Raw genomic sequence first — 8413 nt, 5'->3', positions numbered from 1 at the left:
TGTCAGCATGTTTGAATTGGAGTTTACAGTTAGACGACAATAAAGACGTGTTCAAACCAAGAAATTACTTTGATTCTGTTTTCTTTAAATAAATCAGAAAAAAGTAAAAAAAAAGTCAAACCTCTAAATATTTCTATGGCTGGTAAAAAATATTTTGTCAAAAATTAAATGTTTTCTCCTGTGTGGAGGTATTTCAGTTCAATAAAACAGACATAAATGAGTAACGTTCACTGCAAACTGTGCAGAAGGCATGTTCTTTCTAAAACTGGAATTAGCACCAACCTATTTTATCACCTGAAGCTGAGTCTCCATTTGATAATTCAATAAAAATAACATTTCATTTCCTCATTATAAAGCAACTTTATTGGAGTTTCATTTGTCATTGGTCTTTTTGAGACAAAATTCTGAAGAAATCAAAACAAAAGGCTTTTCCAACAGAATCAGAACGTTAGCACGTGACATAAGTTTGTTCACTTTGTGCTAAATGTTGATTTCTTTGACTGTTGTGTTAATAATATCAACAGTTCTCTGTCGCCCTCTGGTGGTTCATCAGAGAAGCCAAACTTCCAGAGAAAGTGAATCAATAAACATGAGCTAATTCTTGATGCAGGTTTGAAAACCCAGATGGAAAACAGCATCAATACAAATATTAGTCAATGTTTCCTTGAATGGAACAATTTCAGGATTTGTTGTCATAAAGTTGTGAAAAACTGTCTTGTAAAGTGTGTGGTGACGGTCCACTGTGGAAAATGACTGTTTGTGGAACATTGAGATGTGCTCAGTGATTTTGGTTTAGGACACTTTGGTTTCATTTCAAACGTTGGTTTCTCCTAAATCTACAAACTCTCTCCACAAACTGTCTCCTAACTCTCAGGGATTCCTGCTGCTGGCAAAACTCACGGCTCAAGGAACCACTTCATGAATCAGTCACGCTTTGGAATGAACTTTATTGAACAACATGTCATGGTCTGGAAGAAGCCCCAGTTCCAGCTGACAGAAGTCTGGTTCTGATCCATCAGATCTCACTAGCAACAGAACCAAACCTTCACGTGTTGCAGCAACAGTTTCCATGTTTGGGAGGATCTTCTGAAGAACAGCTCAGTTCCAGATCACATCATGATGTTTGATGTTTTCTTCATTCCAGGAAATCATCTGTGTCTCCTTTGATCTGTGCTGAGTCAGCACTTTGACTTCCTTTTGACTTTAGATCCATCATTTACAATCAAGGATTTATTGATAAATATTATTTATTGACAGAAAATAAAGAGTAAATGTATTTATCATCCAGCAGTGATGGTGGTGTTTGTAAGTCTTTTATTTTGAAATTCCTCAAGGATGATCATCATGGTGGGATTTCTAGATCTGCATGAACTCATCCTGAATCCAAAAGACACTGGAGCATCAAAGAATCCAACCCATCTCTGCCAACATGAGGCTCTTACTTTGAAAAGTCTCAGACTTCCTGCAGGGAAACAGGCTTTCTGCTGCTGCACTGACAGATGTGCACGAGCTTGAAAGAGCTTCCTGACTGAGGAGCTGCAGACTTTCTCCTGCAGAGCAGCAGCTGACTTCAGCATCGTCATGGGAACACAGTCTGCTGCTGCTTTATGGGATTACATGTCTGCCAAAAATTGAAAGGGCGTAAAGACAACTGAGCGGGCGTATTTAGGAACTGAGTGAGTGAACTTTACAACCGCGCAGGTGCAATTCTAACCAAGCGACCCCGTATTTTACAACTGAACGGCTGAAATCCTAACTGAGCAGTGATCCTGCTCGGTCAATTCTCCTTTGCGCCCTCAGTGTTAAGGGGGCGTTTTTGTCACTTGGGGGCGGTATTCACGGGTGTGTTTGTCACTTAGGGGCATGAACCTTTACTGGTTGATCTGATTGGCTGAAATTTGCATGTCAAGCAGGACTTTCATTTTTGGGCTTTAACAGAAAAGGAACGGCGGCTGCAACGTGGATTAAAAGCGTTAAAACGGTAACAAATGCAGTGAATTTCACAGGAGAAAAACTTACAGCACAAAAAAACCCGCCGCCCTTTCTTACCTTAGTTCTGGGTCGTTGGTTAATGTTTTAATCCACGTTACATCCGCGTTTTTTTTCTATGAATGCCTCTCACGGGGGGGGGGGGAGGGGGGGCAAGTTTGACACAAGGAGCCGACATTTCTAACTGTGATAGTCAAAGAGCCACACCACACACTGACCTGCCAGACAAACACACAATTAAAGCCATATTATTTTATAACCCCCTCCTCCCCTTACAATACAACAGCACTGGATTAAACGGCGCCGTTTCAATTTTGAGTGTTTTTTTCTTTATTTAACGTTAACACACATACCGCTGAAACGTGCACGCTGGTGCGTTTTAAAAAGGCAGCGAGTGCAAAAGTGAGTTGGTTGTGATTTATTTTTTCAGTCATCAATCTGCTTTAAAATCCATCAAAGTCCTCATCTTCTGCATCTGAAACAGCTGGGCTACATTTCTATCAGACACGCCGGCTTCCCTTTCCTCATCATCAGAGTCCGTCTCTTTGCCAAAGAACAGATAAAGCAGACAGCTCTGGCCAGTTACTCGCCGGCGAGTTACGCCACGCTTGTAACTCGCCAGCACTGCATCCCAGCAGAAGGAGCTGAGGACGGACAGCTTTTCACGGTCATCTGCTGATAGCAGCGCTGAGCCTCGAGTCGTTCTTCCAACACAGGCCTTTCCTTTTCCGCGGAAACTCAGCTGCTGCTGCGTCTTCTTGTCTTGTCTGAGTTTGTTTTCCAGCGTTCTCACTTGTGAACCACGGCATCATTTTAAATTCTCTTGCAGCAGAGGTTCGATAAGTGTTACGACCCGTGGTAGTTGTCTGCTTGTCTTGTGTGTGCGTGTGTGTATGCATATGTGTTCTCAGCTCCTGTAGAAGTCCAGCTCCTGCACAGCTGCGGCCTCCGCCCCTCTGCAGAGCTGATTGAGGCTGCTACCTATCGCCTGGCTTGGAGGGAAGCTTAAAAGCTCCGAGGATCCTCTGCTCCAGTGGCGGCTGCATTCCTGAGTGGGAATTCGTTCTTCAGCCTGCCCCTGCTGTCTACCTGGCCTTAGCTTGTGAAAACTTCTGGTTTCCCCCTTAGCTTTGATTCTGGTTTTGTCCTTTTGTTACATTTACTGACTTGTGGTCTTTTGTTTGCATTTTGAGTAATTTGGTGCCTTGCTTTAAAGCCTGAGAATTTAAGTTATCCCATTATTTATTGCACCTTTGGTGTTGAGTTGATTATTTTTCTTTTAGTCCCCTATGACTGTTATTTGTCACTGAATAAACGGCTGTGTGGCCAACTTCAACCCCGCCCGGTTATCATAATTTTCTTTATGTTACACATTTCTCCCTCCTCTCTGAAGAGGGACGTAACAATAAGTTAGAAAGATCTTCACAGATACGGACTTCCTGCTTCAATAACTCTTCTGATAAACTTTCAAATATGTCAGCAAGTATCTCAATCATTTTGTATTAACACAGAGAGTGAACTACAAAAGCATTTTTTAAAGAAAAAAGGTTGTTTTTATTGCCTTTTAATCGGAATTGTTCGCTTCAAGCTGTGAATGCAAACAGAGCAGGGAGCCGGCTGCCAAGGGACCGTCAACAAAGTGCAACCTCTGTGAACTGTGAAACACCCCTGTGTAAAAATAAAAAATCTCACCAAAATAAATTCATAAAATGATTAAAAAGCATATTCGTGTTAAATTAAATATTTTGTAGGAAAGTCCATCTTGATTGTATTTTGTTGCATATAATTTTTCAAATGTCAATAGATATGAATCATGACTAAAGTTATCAGTAGTTATGAAGATACTGAAGCTACTGTCACCAAACCTTCTGTACAGACTAACAATGACCTTATTCTCATACTAAAATAAAGAATGTCAATAGTTCACTTTGGTTTTTTTTAGGAATTTTTCATATTTACAAATTGATCCAATTTGGTCAAAAATCCTGAATAGGTCTGAAGATGCTAGAACCTTTTTGCATAATCTTTATTGCAGTAGGACAATAAGGTCATGATTAGTCAGTACAGGAAGTTTAGTGACAAAAGCTTTAGTATCTTCAGAGCTATTGAGCATTTATGTTATGATTTATATCTATATTAAATTTTAAAAACTATAAGCAATAAAGCAGAGGTTGACTTTCTAACAAAATTTAGTATAATAATAATAATAATATAGCATGACTATGCTGACGAGTCTTCATTACCAGATCATATAAATATAGACATGTATTCGCTTTTATAAGTTTACTGATTTTTACAGAATGGTGTTATACGCACTTTCTTCACGGTCCCTTGGCAGCCGGCTCGCTGCATGTCTGCATTCACAGCTTAAAACGAACAATTCTGATTAAAAGGCAATAAAAACAACCTTTTTTCTTTAAAAAATGCTTTTGAGAGTGGGCAGCCCTGTCTGCTTGCTATATTCATTGAGCCTTAAGCTGCAGCAATAAGACAGAATGAGAGCATTATAGGAATAAAAACCAAACACAGCCATCATAAAATTAGTCTTTATGCGGATGACATATTACTGTTTTTAAGGAATTTACATTCTGTAAATGAAACAGCAATGATCATAAAAGAATTCTCCTCCATATCAGACTATTCCATTAATTGGAATAAGTCTGTTTTATTACCACTCAACAGGAATATGGAACAAAGACTCACAATTCCAGTTAAAACAGGAAATATCAAATATCTGGGTATCTACTTTTCCCCCAAACTATCAGAACTGGTGCAGCTAAACCACACGCCATTACTGAAAAGCATACAGGACGATCTAACACGCTGGACCAACCTGCCTCTGTCACTTATGGGCAAGGTAGCCACGGTTAAAATGAAAATCTTACCCAAAGTTAATTATCTCTTCTCAATGATTCCCACACAACCGCCACTAAAATGGTTCAAAACATTAGACTCATCCATATCAAGCTTTTTATGGAACAACAAACCTGCAAGAATTAGTCTAAAAACTTTAAAATCTGCAAAAAGCTGTGGAGGATTAGAATTACCTAACTTCCACAAATACTTTCTTGCAAATAGATTGCAATACATCTTAAAATGGTTAAAAAATAATCCAGAAACCAACTCATGGTTAGACTTGGAACAGGCGTTATGTGGAAAGATCAACCTGTCACAGCTACCATGTATTAGCCAAACAGTTAAAAAACAGGATTGTTTCAAAAGCATTAATATAAATGCCACTTTAACAGCCTGGTGGGAATTTCTCAAAATATCAAAATCATCAATTCAACCGTGCAAAATGACACCCATCTGGAACAACCCAGACATCCTTATTAACAAAAAAATGATTCACTTCCCAGCTTGGCAAGCAGGGGGCATAAAACAACTGGAGCACGTAATTATTGATAGAAGATTCATAACTCCCCAGGAACTTCAAGACAAACATGGAATAAATAACTTCTTGGAATATCAGCAACTTAAATCAAGTATTACTAAAAAGTATAAATTTAAAGACGACGATTTAAAGCTACCAGATGTAGTTACCACTCTGATTAATTTTTCAATGAATAGAACTCTCTCCAAAATATACAAACTTTTATGTAATTTAGATAACTATATTGCCCTTCCAACAACAAAATGGGATGCAGATTTGAGCATCAGCACAGATGAAAGCTTCTGGTCAGAACTCTGTCTAAACACCTTTAAACTGACAAAAAGTCCAAATCTGCAGCTAATCCATCTCAAAACTCTTCACAGAATTTACTACACTGGACACAGGATGTTCAAGATGGGTCTCAGTAACTCAGACATTTGCGAGCACTGTGATAATAATCTACCCGACAGCTACATGCACGCACTGTGGTTCTGCACTCCTGTCCAGGCTCTCTGGCAGCAGGTATGTGCCGATCTATCAGTTTGGGTTAAGGTTTCAATCACTGCCTCACCGTCACTTTGTGTGCTTGGTGACATGAGTGCCATCGATATAGGAGAAGGATTAGCATCTATCATTTTCACAACTCTTTGTATTGCCAAAAAAACTATTTTAATAAATTGGAAAAACATGAAAAATATAAACATAAGTCAACACAGAAATCAGCTGTTTGATCATATCAGCTTGGAAAAAATGTCAGCCCAAAGCTCAAGTAACTTTGAAAGAATTCAGTCTCTCTGGTCTCCTGTGGTTGACTCCATGACTTAGGGGGTGGGGGGCTTGGTCGTCGCTGCTCCTTGCCCTTCTGCCGTGGCTTGGGGTGGGGGTCGGGGCCTCCGGTGCCTGGCGGGGGCGGTGGGGGCTCCGTTGGTCGGGTGGTCGGGTCCGGTGCCTGGGTGGGGCGGGCTGGGGCGCTGCGTGGTCCTCTGGGCTTGGGTGTGGGGGTGCATGGTGGGGGTGCGGGGTGGTGGTCTGGCTAGGCTTGGGGGGGTGGTCCCTTTGCCTGCGCTGGGGGGGGTTGGCGGGGGCCCTGCTCGGGGGGGGGGGGTCAGCGGCGCCGGATGGGCTGCCCATCTGCACCTGGGGCTGGGATCGGCCCTTCCCTGGCTCTGGGATGGGACGGGACAACCCTCTCGGGGCCCCCGGTTGCTCTGGGTGTCATCCGCTTCGGCTGCGGGGTCTGGGGTGGGGTGGGGTGCTTGTCGGCCCTGTCCTGTGGGGGGGCGTTCTGGGGGGGAGGGGGGGGCCCATTATTGGTACGGGTCAGGGGGCTAACGGGTCAGGGTCTCCGCTGAGGCAATCGGTGGTTGCCTCGGCCGGTTGGCCGCCTCGGTCCCGTCAAGGCCTGACCAGAGCTCCTCTAGGGCCGGCGTCTGGGGGTGGGGGCCTGGGCTTGCTCCGGGGGGGGGGGGGGGGGGGGGGACGCTTTCTGGCTCCTCTCTCTCTGTGTGGGGTGGGTGGTGCCGGGCCTGGGGTGTCGGCGCCTCGGGGGGTGGGGCCCCTGGGCTGGGTGGCCCTGGCCCCTTTGCTGGGGGGGGCTGGGGGACAGCTGTTTGACCACCGGGGGACAGTCTACCAGCTGTCCCCAACTTACCCCCTTCCTCATATAACCTCATATTAGGGTGAGGGGGTGGGGGGTCTAGCCTGCGATGCGCCTTGGGGGGGGGGCTACTTGGCAGTGGCCCCCCTCCTATGGTTGCCGTATGGAGTGGGCCCCCCCTCTTTCGGTTTTATTTGCACCTTAGACATGTAGGGTCCTTGGTAAGGGGGGTGCTTGGACATCACTGCAAGCAAGCAGCAGATGTCCTCCTGGCACCCTACCCGCCAATTTTAACCGCACCTTAGACATTTAGGGCCCCTTGGTGGGGAGGGTGAGGGGACATCACTGTGAGTAATCAGGAGACGTCCCCTTAGTGCCCTACTCGCCAATTTTAACTGCACCCCCCTTAATACACACACCCCTCCCCCTTCAATATATACATTCCAACATAAACACACACACATGCACACACACACCCTCTCAAACACACATACACGCACACACATTTTGCAAGGAAGGTGGGACCTGGGTCCATCTGTCCCCTACCCCTTCCCTGGTGGGGGGTGCGGGCCCCTTGGCGATGGCGGCCGTGTCCCTTGGGTGCCGGCTCCCTGGGCCCGGCGGTGCTCTCTCCGCACGGTGGGGGGGGTTCATATTACACCTGAGCCGGGGGTGTTCGTGTCCCTGGAGGGTGGGTCCTGGTCCTTGCCCCTGAGCGCTGGGCCCCGCCAAACTTCCAACATGGCCGAGCCTGGTCGGGCCATATTTACAACACCCCTTGTGGGCCACCCTTTTTTCCCCGGGGTTCCCCCCTCCTGGGCGGGGGCGGCGGGCCCCTGCCTTGCTCCTCCCTGGACCAACCGTGGGCCGGGTGGGTGGCTGCCTGGAGGGCGGAGCGGGTCTCCCTTGGGGGGTCCTGGCTCGTACCTGGGGTTGGGGCGGGGGGATGCCCGGAACTCCTGGGTGGTGGTGGGGTGCTCGTCTGGGGCTGTGGGCGTCCTTCTCCGGTGGGGCCCTGCGTTGGGCTCTTCCGGCGCGGCGGGGGGGCTGCTTTCCTGGCTGGGGCGGGACTCTCTTTCCCTCCGCGCCTCCCTGCTCTCTGGCTCTGGGGGCCTCGCGGCGGTCCTGCTGGCCCTGGCCTGGGTGGCGGTCTTGGTCGCCCGGGGGGCGGTTGTTCCCTGCCTGTTCCCGTGTGGCGTTGGGGGGATTCCGGCTGCCGCTGCGGCGGGGTCTGGGTGTGGGGGTGGCTGGGCGCTCCTCCTCCTTCTTTTCACATTCCACCATCCATTTTAGAAGAACATAAACACTCACCTGAGCACAGGTGTTAGCTCACCTTTGCACTTATAGTTTGCATGATTGAATGAATGAAAGATTTCACACTAGTTGGTTCGAAGGCATAGGTATGCGTTCGTGAACACTATCTGTTTTGTGTACATGTTGACATGTGAACATTT

The 8413-nt window shown here is 46.3% G+C and overlaps 1 protein-coding gene across 5 annotated transcripts in view; it reads left to right on the top strand.

The window, feature by feature from the left end:
* Positions 1 to 8413, top strand: part of LOC144986673 (NLR family CARD domain-containing protein 3-like) — a 497154-nt gene that overhangs the window by 113322 nt on the left and 375419 nt on the right. The window lies entirely within an intron of this gene.

The sequence above is a fragment of the Oryzias latipes genome, chromosome 2 (genome assembly GCF_053564925.1).
Source record: "Oryzias latipes strain Hd-rR chromosome 2, Olatipes_Hd-rR_3.1".
NCBI lineage: Eukaryota > Metazoa > Chordata > Actinopteri > Beloniformes > Adrianichthyidae > Oryzias > Oryzias latipes.
Note: the sequence above shows the minus strand (reverse complement) of the source record. Positions and strands in the feature narration are given on the sequence as shown.